The 13040-nt window shown below is 42.7% G+C and overlaps 1 protein-coding gene across 1 annotated transcript in view; it reads right to left on the reverse strand.

Moving 5' to 3' along the window:
- BCL2 (BCL2 apoptosis regulator) overlaps positions 1–13040 on the reverse strand; it is a 161850-nt gene that overhangs the window by 143918 nt on the left and 4892 nt on the right. The gene's annotated exons all lie outside the window — the stretch shown is intronic.

Genomic DNA, 13040 nt, shown 5'->3' on the forward strand with positions numbered 1-13040 from the left:
ATTCAGTTGGCCAACATTTACTGTGTGTGCCTGCCTTGTACTAAGCACTGAGTGGCCAATGATAACCAAATCACTTCTTTCCCAACATCTATGCACCACCCTGTGGTTCTGACTTCAGACATGTATTTTAAGACTATCCTGTCCTCACATCAGCCTGGTATAGCAGTGTAGCATCTTCATATGGACATCAGCCCAAACTACCCCCTGCCCTCTCTACTCACACACATGCTGTTGCCAGCATGATTTTTCTCAATAGCAACAATCTGGTCATATCACTCGGCTATCCTGGCTGAAGTCCACAGTGTGCACACACAACTTTGGTGAGTCAGCCTCAACTATCACCCATAATCCCGTTTCCTTCCATCCCACCCCACACAGCCTCTACATTCCACCTGCTCTCCCCTTTTCACCATTCCCAAAATGAAGCCATGAGGCAAAGGCTCAGAGATCAGACACAGCACAGTGACCCAGCTATTCTAAATATGTAAACAACTTATGCAGAAAGAGCACCATCTAGATCCATTTATACAGAAAAAAAAATCCCTCAGAAATAGCAACACGGATACCCTTCTGGGTCAAGTTCCTGAGAAGAAAGGAATATTGTCCTAATGTGTAAGCAGGTGCCATCTAGGGGCTTCAGGCTTCACGCCGAGTGCGTCCTTCTCATTGCTGTTGCGGGGGTTCCACTTGTTCATTACATTCTAGAATGAATCATTATTTCACATTAGTGAATTTTTCAGATGACTGAAGCCTAAACTTTTAAAAAATCCTAACCATTTGGAATGAAGTTATTTTTATAACTGATTACCTACTCTCCCTTAACTCTTCAAGTGTTCTTCTGGACAACACCCCAGCAATATCACTGGGGATAACTAGGGCCAACTGGGCTACCACTCAGCAAGGAATCCTCAAGGACTGCGTGATTATCATTACTGTCTGTCCACACACAAGAGCCTTGGTGGCCATGTGCTTTTAGCTCCAGAGCTGGCTTTACTGGTGTTTTTTAGATTACTCCCTGCCATTAAACTCTAAAATAATTGTAAAGCCTTCACTACCTAATTTAATGTTTCTGTAGGTTGAAAGAAAAAATGATAATCTTGTGATAAGATGTGTTTTTTTTTTTAAAAGATTTGCTTATTTATTTGAAAGGGAGAGAGAGAGTGGTATCCTCCTCCTGTCGGTTTACTCTCCGTGACCACAAAGGCCGGGGCTTGGCCAGGCCAAAGCTATGAACCTGGAGTCAGGCTGGGGCTTGGCCAGGCCAAAGCAATGAACCTGGAGTCAGGAAGCTTCTTCCAGGTCTGCCATCTGGGGGAAAGAGCCCAACTCTCTGGGCCATTCTCAGCTGCTTTTGCAGGCACATTAGCAAGGAGTGGGATCAGAAGTGGAACAGTCAGTACAAATCAAGTACTCATATGGGATACTGCCATCACAGGTATGACCTTCATCCATAGGATCACATTACTGGTCCCAAAATCTATTTCTTTAGAAAAGCAAATTGGATAGAACACTATTCAGCCTTAAAAGGGAATGGCATTTTGACACATGCCACACATGGCTGAACTCAGACAATATTACAACCCCCCAATAAGTTGGGGGTTGGTGTGGTAGCTCAATAAGCTAATCCTTTGCCTGCAGTACCAGCATCCCATATGGGCAATTCCTGGCTACTCCACTTCTGATCCAGCTCCCTGCTTGTGACCTGTGAAGGTAGTGGAAGATGTTCAGCCCTTGGGCACCTGCATCCACATGTCCAACCTGGAGGAGGCTCCTGGCTTCCGGCTTCAGATTGGCTCAGCTCTGGCCATTACAGCCATTTGGGGAGTCAATATGCAGATAGAAGATCTCTCTCTCTCTCTCCTTCTCTCTTTTAACCTAAACAAATAAAAATTTTAAAAAATAAGTTGAATAGTAAAAAACAAACACTGTAAAATTCCACTTGTATGATATTTAGAAGTAGCAAATTCAGAGGGAGGAGAGTTTCCTGTGGGCTGAGGAAAGAAGGAATCTCATGAGGTACTGACTTACAGTTACAGAAGATGACACAATTCTGGAAAGGATGGTGACAATGGCCAAACAACAACATGAATGGAATCAATGCCACCAAACTATGTTTAAAAACAGTTGAAATGGGAATTTTATTGTATGTTATGCATATTTCACTCTACGCAGAATACAGGGTTATTCAAACAAACTGGTTAAGAATGACAGCCAAGCTCTCACGAGTAATGGGTGTGAGCTTGGTGACACTCTTCAGCAGAAAAAAGGCTGAAGTTACTTCCTAGTTCTTAGCTGTGTTTAGGGTCATCTTCATGAAACAGAGATCTTAAAAGCTGTTATTCTGCAGCCCTAAAGGTCTTTTACCCACAAATCATATTATCAGTAACCAGTAGGTGTGTCTTTGTCTCATCATGTATAATCCCAAAGGGAATCTAGGCCCATGGAGGGCAGGGCTTTCTCCCTGTTGCGCTGGAAACCAGGGAGTTCATCCCGAGCAAGAAATCCCAATCTGCTCTCCCCTAGAACTGAATTCAATCTCTCCAACACTCAGGGAGCTGCTTAAAGAATGAAGATTCTGATGATCTCAATCCACTAATGCGGTAACAGTCGGTGGCAGCCATTGAGAGCTTTAAGCTGTTGAGTTATAGTGCATAAATCAGACACGTAAGACCACTTTGGACCAATATTTTTAAAGCCATTTGGTCCAAAGAAGAGAGAGGAAGCGTTTGGTGAGTTATTCAGCTCAACTAACCCAGAGCCCTAGGTATGGGGAGCCCTGTGTTGAACTCTCTCACTTAATGAAAGGTCACTGCAGTCTCTTTGCCTGATAATAATTTCCCTTCCGTTTTTGCTTCCTTATGAAACACCATGAAGTTCCACTCTAAAAAGGCATCACATGCTGTGCCTGGGTAGGCATTTAATTTTTTATTAACATATGCTTTATTAAAGAAACTACTTAAAATATTAGCTGTTTCCCTTCTGGATTTGCGTTGCATTCTGTGCAGGCACTTAAAGTCAGTTAAGCAGTCCACATGTGTTTAATAACCCACGGATACATAAATTAGTGAACAAGAGGAGAGAAAGATGGGTTTCACAATGAAGTGGTCAAAGTTTCCTATCTTGTCAGAATTCAGAGTCTAGGTTTCTTTTTAAAAATGAGTTTCCTGGCCCATGGTGAAACTCGAGCTCAGCAAACCAATGCAAAAGCATCCTGTTCAAATGTTATGGCAACGCTGTGCTGTCCCAGGCCAAATATATCCAAAGCCAACCAAGAGGAATGGAAATAACTCCCTGGATGCACGTGGCTGTTAAAGGTGGGTTTGTTTATGAGTGGAATAAAATTTATAGCTAAATATAAAAACAGAAACATCATCATCTTGTAAACTTAAGCAACATGTCATTCCACCTCTGGACACTGGAAAAAAACACTCAAGTCATGCCTGAAATAGGAACAGCTGAGTGATGAGGCTCACACCAGAGGTAAAACCACAGACTTTTCCCACCTTTTTATTAAGGCTTTAGGCAGCTTACAATTTGACAATGAGGTCATTCGCTGGAGCCAGGGGAGCTTTGTGGATGTGCTGTTCCTGCACACTTAGACCCCTGGAGGAACTTGTGAATCAGGTGTCCAATCTTGGTATGAACCACTGATGACTATTTATTCTCAAGACTTTGGGGATCAAAAAGGAGAGACACAGAAAAAAACAAAACACTTGATTAAAAAATTTAATGTGGCTCTGGCATGCTTACTGCTAAAAATAAATTAAAATTCCAGTTTTTTAAGCTATGAAGGAGCTTGAAAAAAAAATGATGTTCTAAGAAAGGACTGTACCTCCCAGTTATTAAAATAAAGAGTATTAACTGATTTCACATACAAATTCACTTGAAATTCACTATGGAAATTCACTATGAAATTTCACTTGAAATTTACTATGATCACTTGAACTCTCTAAATAAAGGATCTTGATTTTTGCCTCTTTCTAGGCAAAGTTACTTGAGTTTACAGGACCAGTTTCTTCATCTGTCAATTTACTTCCTACCCTGGGAGGGAGGTTGCAGAGGTTAAATGATGTCCTAGCTGTGAAAATGTTGAACTCTAGAGCCTGGCATACATGGAGTTCAATGAGAGCCCATTTCCTTCCTTCCTTCCTTCTAGTGATGAAGCCAATGGCCAATGCTGTATTATACAGAAATGGAGGAAATCAGAGGATTTAGTAAGCAAGGGAGAAACAGTAAAAGTCTCTAATTTTTTTTTAAAGATTTATTTTATTTTTATTGGAAAGGCAGATATACAGAGAGGAGAGACAGAAAGGAAGATCTTCTGTCTGATGGTTCACTCCCCAGGCAGCTGCAACGGCTGGAGCTGAGCTAATCCGAAGCCAGGAGCCTCTTCTGGGTCTCCCACGTGGGTGCAGGGTCCCAAATCCTTAGGCCGTCCTCAACTGCTTTCCCAGGCCACAGGTAGGGAGCTGGATGGGAAACGGGGCTGCCGGGATTAGAACCTGGGGCGTGCAAGGCAAGGACCCCAACCACTGCGCCATCGCGCCGGGCCCCAAAAGTCTCTAATTTGATCCCAGGCATAGGAGCTCATTTTAAACCGCCATAAGGGTATTATACTGCATTGTATGTTATATATTCATCAGCATATGAATGTTAAGGTAGAACACCATTTTCAACTCTTGATGAAAGAAAAAGGCACATTCAATCTCTTCTGTAAACTGCAATTCTGCTAGAAGAATTCAAAAGACTAATCTGTAAGTTTTCATGGTCCCATCACCACCCCTTTCAAGCAACATTACTTTTTTTTTTTTAACTCTGTAGCCCGTAACATTATTGACCCACTTCTGTCCTGACTTTCCCATATCACCAAATACATGGGAGAAATGAGGGACAGTGCTTGACTGTAACGTTTTCTGTTACAGTTTTAACTCCCTGCAATGGTGTTTAGCACACAAGCACATTCTTTATAAATGTTTTTTCAAATGCAACTAAACTAACATGGCCTTTAACACTGTGGAAACCCTGATGAAGGTTCCACCATTTTACAAAATGAATAAATGAGGTCAGTACAATGGCTCAACTGGCTAATACTTCACCTCCAAGCACCTGGATCCCAATGGGCATCATTTCTTGTCCTGGCAGCTCCACTTTCCATCCAGTTCTCTGCTTATGGCCTGGGAAAGTAGTGCAGGATGGCCCAAGGCCTTGGGATCCTAAACCCTTGTGGGAGACCTGGAGGAGGCTCCTGGCTTCGGATTGACTCAGCTCTAGCCGTTGCAAACCAGTGGATGGAAGACCTTTCTATCTCTACTTACCTCTGTAAATCTGCCTTTTCAATGAAAATAAGTAAACCTTTAAAAACAAGTTAAATAAACACCAAATTTTATTGACAACCTAAAGAAAGGAGCTTAATTTTAAAACTAAATAAAGATGTCATCGCTAGTCAGAAACCAATCATCAAAAACAGTCATCGATGGCCACCTCATTTCACGCTCCCAGTCAAGCTGGCTGTTTTATAGACCTGTCACATCAAATGGTTGAGAACTCACAACAATCGCATCCTTGTCTCTTTAGCAGGGGCCCTATGTCTGAGCCCACCTGCTGCACAGACCCCTACAAGGTCTTCAGCGAACGTGTACTCAGTAAATGGCCAATGGTAAGATGTCTCTCTCCTATGAGCATGAAATACACTTCAAAGGTAAAGAAAAGGAGGGAAGTAACCAGAGATAAAAGACTACATTTATTTTTTTTTCTGAAACTATTTGAGACAGTGTTGCAGGATATGCCACTATATTAGCTTACCTTTGCACTAAATCATCTAGTGTCCCTGTGAGAACATACCTAGAACATCGCTGTACAAAGAAATGTCTCCTGGACTGTCAGAATGGTTAGGGACACAGCTTTCCCAACTCCTCCTTGGCCTACTGGCTCTCACATAGCTTTACTGCAGTTTTCTCTCCATATGGGAAAAAGTAAATCATAAAAAGTGTGTAAGGAAAAGAAGGTAGGGAGCAGTTGGAATATAACACCTCCTTATTTAGGATTGCTATAAATATCAAATGGCCCAGCAACATGGAATTGCTATGGAGACCTTAAAACCCTACATCATGGCAACACACCATTATTGTAGGTTTTCTTTTCACCTGGAGAAAATTTCTATGAAATATACCTTTCACAGCTGCATTCCTTCTTCCAATGCAAACTGGTATTTCTATTAACTGATTTTTATTAACTGATTGTTAATGAAGACTTCTTACCATGCAAATTCTAAAATAAAGTCTCCAACGAGGTTACATTAGCTTAAGAGAACCTAAAATGAATTGCGCGCACACACACACACACACACACACACACACACACAGTTGAAACAGTGCTCACATTCTTAGAATGATCACATTGTTTTCAAAACGGTTCTCAATGAAGACTTCCATGGTTGAAAAACATGGTTGTGAAGCTCTCATTGCATCACCACACTGCACACAGCAATGCATCTGAGTCTTAAACATCACACAAAACAGATTCTTGTTCATATCCTGAGACAGCCTCCAACCTGGTCCATGATTTCTTCCCCATCTCATTACCTGTCTGAAGTGGAGTCTGAGCAATCTATCTGGAATAACCTCTTCTGGGGCAGTAGATGTCTGGTCTCATCTACGGGCCTACCTACCCCAGCCAGATCAGCCTCTTCAATCCCTGCAGCTCACTTCCTGTGATCTCTCAGCTAGAGTCCTTTGTTCTGGAAGTTCAGTCCATGGCCACATTTTGCTCCTGCCATCACCACACCAGGCTACTCCTGCTCACCCATCAGACCCCTTTCTGGGAAGACTTCTCTGATTTTCTCAATGCCCACACTGCTACATTCCTTCTCTCTCAGAATGGACTGTGCTCTTGTGCAGCTAGAGTTTGAGAATCCCCACTCCCCCAGAGTGTCTGCCAGGTCTGTCTGGCCCCTACTCCCCCCTCCTCCAGAGCTTAGGTTGCAGCTCAGGATCAGCAAGCGAATATGTTGATAAATGAGTAACTGACCACTGGCTCTGTCTACCTAAATCGCACATCTGTGAGAGTAATCGCTCACTACCAAGCACAGAGACGTAAGCCCCTGACTGTAAGGAGGATGTCCCTTCTCACTAACCTGCCATGCCTGACAGGTTTCCCAACCCATATTAAATTTCCCCCCAATTCTCCCAATCTTAAAACCACTAATTTACTCACTGGTCATGGCCTTTAAATATTCCTTACAAAAGGTACTTTCAAATTCCAATAACATGTACTTTCATCAGTTAATTTTTAATTGAGCCAAGTATTAAAAACTCACATTAACCAGACAAAGTGTGTTTAGCTACTGATTTGCGGTGACAGCTTGTGTTATTCTCACACACAGGCCAAGCATGAAATAGAAAACTAATAACCCCTTCCCTGTATTCTCAAAGTATCATTTATGGGAATGAAAACTACATTCAAAGAAAACTTGTGCAATGGCTGTCATTTTTCCTCTGTGCTGCAAGCTGTTACAAAGCAGGGGAGCTCATTTTCTCACGGATGCCGACAAGCTCAAGGATCCCACTGTCACTGGATGTATTCATTAAGGAGGAATCTGGCAGCAGCACAGGAGAAGGAGAGTGTGGAGACCAGGCCAATTATCTGGGTGTCCTTTATAATTTGAAGTTTCTGAATTCACTCAAAGATAAGCCCACTTGAAGAGGGGCTGGCAGTGGGAACTTAGTGCACAGATGGCCACTGAAGGAATGAGAGGGAGGAAGGGAGGACGGGACAAAGCAGAGAATTTGCTTGTGGCTTCATTCACACGGACCTATCTGCAAGCTGACACAGCCGTCTTTTTAAACAGCCCCTGGAGAAGCATGGTCAAGTTTTATTACAAATAAACAAATCATACAGTCTTTCTCAAATAGATGACATCTCAAAGGATGAGCAGCGATGCTTGGAGTTTGCTTCATGCCAAAGGACGAACATTCTCAAAAAACAAACTCCTCCAGTTCTTAAAAACCACACATCAGCTGTGACATCGCTTGACCAAAAGCTGCCAGGTCAAAAGTATAACCTGTGCCAGTGCTGGGATCTTCTACTGTGTCTGTAGAAATGCAGTCTCAAGTTCCCTCACCTGGGAATGTTGACCTGCACTGACTTCCAGTTCGACCTGGCTGCCTGTTTTTATGGGAGAAGCACCAGGAGGTTATTTCTCCCTGTGTCTTCCGTGCTGTTCTTTTTATATGTGAGCTCTGGTTCCTGCCCTCTGAAAGGCCTGCTTGCATCTCTCCTGCCCATGATCCAAAGCTTGCCTCAGAATCATCTCTGTAGGAAACTCCTGCAGCTCTCCCTCCCTCTAGCTGCATGAGATCTCCCGTCCACAAAAGACTGACAGGGTTACAGCCCTTTATGCACCTTAATTAGTCCTGTACTGCCTGGTAAGGTCACTGAACGCAAAGGCTCTCTTCCACATTTTCTACTTCACTCAAACACCTACTATAGCGTTTTTGCAAATAGGCCCTCAATTAACTTTGTTTTTCAATGACAAAAGCCAGGGAACATGTTTCCTAAATAACCACGTTTCTTAAGACTCCTTTCCCTGGCTGCCAGGGCTCCTGGGAACTCAGGACAACTGCTCATTTTCCTGGCTTAAGACTTCTTCAAATCATTTTCTTCTCATACTGTCACTTTAATGTTTAGTAAGCACCTCTGCTTCGCTGAACATTTACTTGTTAACAAATGCATCAAAGGCTTGTTTCCATATTTTCAGTATTAAAAAGAAGAAGATGCTGGCAGGAGTCTCTTAAAGGAAATAGCAGGCGATAACCCTGAAATTCTACACCCAGAAGTGCCCGTGCCATTCTTTTTGGATTCCTTTTCTCCAAAGAGATGAGATGATAACTCAACATCTAAACCTGATCATATAACTTGTAATGAATTCTTATCCTAATTGTTAGATGTTTATATGGTAATTGTGTGTATAGCGTTGTGTGTGTAGGTGGTCTTCAAAAAAGTTTGTGGGAAACAAGCCTTTCAGAATAATTACTCAAGGATTAAAACCTTTTTTGCACAGAGTAAACGCCTTTCAGCTCCACTTCCCACAACATCTCTTGCACAGTCCCTCTTGTATAAAATGTTAATGCAGGAGAGAAATACATGGTTATAATTCAGGGCTAACACACAGATCTAACATTCGTTGTGGTGCAAAGTAGAAGACATCTTAGTTTTATGCTAAGAAGAACTGGAAAAAGTGAAGACCAGACAACCTACAAACTGATCCAGTTTGGCGCTTGGAGCATTAAAATTTGTAAATTCTCCATTACTCTTCTGCAGCTTAACTGAGTTCTCTATAGTTTTTTTAAAAAGAGAAATACAGTAATTGCAACTGTCAGAAGAAAAGATGTGTTAGTCTCAATGGAAAATCTCCCTTAAAAAATTAAGGCTTCGTTAGACACAGTGGGTTCTTGAGTTGTTTTCAGGAGACAGCAAAAAAAAAGAGCAGAGTGGACTCAGTCATAAGCTTCTGACTCATTACGCGGAAGCCCCAGAGAGCTGATTATTAACTAAAAAGGGAATATGGTTCCATCCCTGAAATTCTGCAAGCAAAATAAGCAGCAAAATGAAAACACATATTTTCCCCCAGTGAAGAGTTTCTTACTGAAGCGTGCGCAAGATGAAGATGGCTGGTCGTATAGTTTAGGCTTCAAGGAATAGCAAGCGACTGCCCAGGAAAGTCACCAGAAGCTCTCAGTATGTTGCTACAAATGGCCGCCCCAGGACGCCTGGGAGATTCCCCTTTCTAACACAGGCAAGGGTGCTTGTGGGGAAGTAGCTCTCACTATAAGCTATTTCGGTTCAGTCAAAATTGCTCTATGGTTCACATACAAATTCCACCATCATCTTGCACTACCGGATGGGAATGAGTCAAAATGGTGGCAGTAGGTTCTGTTTTTCTCAGGAGCAGACTGACAGTATTGTTGATGGAAATTTCACCCCCTTCACTCCCTCAGCTGCCTGGACTAAGATCAGAGCTGAGTGAAACTCACACTTTGATTCCACCCGCATTTCTGCCGCCTCTCACCGACACCCGGACACATTTCCAGTCCCTCCAGGTGAAGTCTAGCCTTTCAGGGGTCAGGAGATAACAGAGAGAGATACCGGGACATCTTTCTCCGGAGACAAGGGGGCAGTCATGGAGGATACCCCTGAATAAGACCACAGAGATGGAAAAAGTCATGCAATCCTCATTTTCCCTGGTGGCCAGGTGGGCTTATCTTTGATCTGTCAAATCAACAGTTAGAAATAGAGGTGCCACCGGGAAGCTGTCAGAACAGCAATACCAAAACACTTTAAAAGGGGGAAACATCTTTTTTGCAATTCTTAAAGTTTAAGAAAGAGGACCAGAGAGATCCATGCAATAGGAAGACAAACACCTATTCTTTGGGAACATTAGTGTTACTGTCGAGTTCTGTAACTAGCAAGAAAAAGGGGCATCTTGACAGATAAAACAGCCCTATAACCTAAAAACAAAACAAAAGCTGTTTCTTTCTTCCTGAGGAAGAGCCCTTGTTTTGGTTCAAACTCTTTTTGTATTTTTCTGTGTACAAGAATGAGTATTGAAGAAAGATAACGCCTTCAAATGATCCCCTTCCAATCATTCCAATCAGAGCCTTGTTTGTCTTCTACTTCGAAAGAATTAATGAAATACCTGAACAACTGTAGACTGGTGCTTGCGAAGGCTTCTCAATGTGCATGAAGAGTCCTTCACGGACTCTTAGTTAAGGAATATTAGTTCTGGGAAGTAGTTCTCTGTTTTACAGTATTTTTTAAAGTTATCTACATTTTGTCCCTACTTAAATCAGGCCCAAGGCATACATAAACAGCCAAATTGGTTAGAAATGACTGCTGTGTTTTTTTTTTTCAAGACAAGGAATGAAATGGTTGTAAAATAACATATACTTAGTTGGTTCTTTTTGTCTGTTTATATTGCCTAAATCTAAGACTTGGGGGGTCACTCTCATGAGGCTATGTGGGAGCTATGGGTTTATGAAGATCCCTCGACAACAGCAGCCTGTGAGTTCTTCCACAAAGGAATAAAGCTCCCTGCTTCTGGCGCTCCTAACCCACGCGATGGCTGGCCACACCAAACCTCGTCCACTTACCCGTGGAGTCACTGCCCAAGGCCTCGGGTGGCATTCACCATTCATCCTGCTTGGATGCCACATGCCAAGTTTGAAGCAAATCAAGGAGGAATAAAAGAGAAACCTCACAGTGAAGTCAATCCCTGGCTTGGTCTCCCAGTGGTAGTACTGGGAAAGTGTGACCAGACTGAGCAGTTCTTGCTGTCCCTGAATAAGGTGATATTAGATTACCTGGGAAAGACTTAACAGAACCTTTGAATCTTGCATACAATATATCTCTGGAGGAAAAAGAAAACTTTCTTCTGGTAAACCACAAAGACAGTGTTGTTTTCCAGCAGAAATGCACTTTCGCTGAAATCCTGCTTTGTTCAACGACTGCTAAGATGCAAGAAGGGCTCTTAAAAACAGGCGTGTCCTAGGAGAGATGGGGACACCACCACTCACACACAGAGCACCCCCATGCTCATTTCATGAGTGGCTTTATCATGCCTTTACACAGAGGACTGGGACGGAAGAACAGATAAGAGAAAGCAGTAAGGATCTGGCTTGCTTTGTTTTAATCTGTTACCTTCTGTGACCTGGTATGCTATATGACCTACTGACATTTAAGCAATCTGAAAGGTACTGGTTCCATCAATGATTACTAAAAGGACAAATCAGTTCTTTCTAGAAAGCTCAATCAAAACACACACACACACAACACAGGATACACAAAATAAAGCTGCTTGAGAACACTCAACAGCAACAAAGGCTTTGAGTCAAACAAAATTTCATGAAGATCCAGAAACATAATCACTTAAAAGGATGTAGCTGAAAACCACAAGAGCAATATTGTTATTTTTTTCTACAAAATAAATTATTGAAAGGGCCCATGTGATTCTTAGCAAGCAGAAAGATGCACTTTCCCAAGAAAAGTTCATTATTAAACATATCATAAGATCGGACCATCTTCAGGCTATTTTTAATCCTATCATCTTGCTGCCAAACTTGGACATAAGTAGCTGATACTCAGCCACTAGAAAAAACGATTTTCTTTCAAGCAATCCGTCACTGGCATGAGGATGGTATTGCTTTCCAGTTAATCAAATGTTCTGCTGGATGTGGATAACATTTAGGAGAGAGAAAACTGCTTGCTGACTAATAAAAGGGAAGCCAACCTCTTCTGGGTGTGGGGAGGTCAGTCTGTATCGCCCTACATCATCACAAAGCTGGCCCATCTTCTGCTTAGTGCGTGGCAGCCCAACAGTCTCCGACCATGTCTTGCTCGAAACAATTCATTCTCCCGGTAAGCTGCATCTCACTCCCTCCTAGGAACACAGCTGGGTGTCACCCTATTTCTTAGCCTGGAATTTTCATTCACCATCAGCTTGCCCACACTTCAACCCTCCACTTGCAAGAATCCCTTTATCTCAAAGCAGTAACAAGATTCCTGAACTCTTTTCTAGGGGTTAAAATGTGTTCCAAGAGGATAAAATGATAATAAACAGAACTCAAAAGCCACCTTATGTTAATGGGACCAGTGCGGCCAGTATACGTTGTCTACCTCCCAAAAAGCATTCTTGAGAAGACCAGGCAGGTACTTGACCTGCCATCTGTTCCTCCTTGTAATCTCACTTTTTCCTGGAATGGGATTCCTCTAGCAGACAAATGGAAAATATTCAGTACTGCAGGCAACAGTGCTGACCTCAGAGCAGTGGAAAGGGGCACGACAGACTCCCTGCAGGGATCTGACTCTTCCTACAAGCTGTCCCTGAGAGCCACACACAACAGCCCCCTCCTTGACTTCACTGTGCCCGTCAGCAACAGAGGCTGGCACCTGAGATTTTGTCTCCCCAAGAAGCAGCAGATGGGGTTTGGTGTGTAGCCTTGTGGCTACACATCCTTGCTTTGCATGCACCAGGATTCCATATGGGT

This window comes from Ochotona curzoniae, unplaced genomic scaffold (assembly GCF_017591425.1).
Source record: "Ochotona curzoniae isolate NIBS_2020 unplaced genomic scaffold, NIBS_Ocur_1.0 contig_43, whole genome shotgun sequence".
NCBI classification, from domain to species: domain Eukaryota; kingdom Metazoa; phylum Chordata; class Mammalia; order Lagomorpha; family Ochotonidae; genus Ochotona; species Ochotona curzoniae.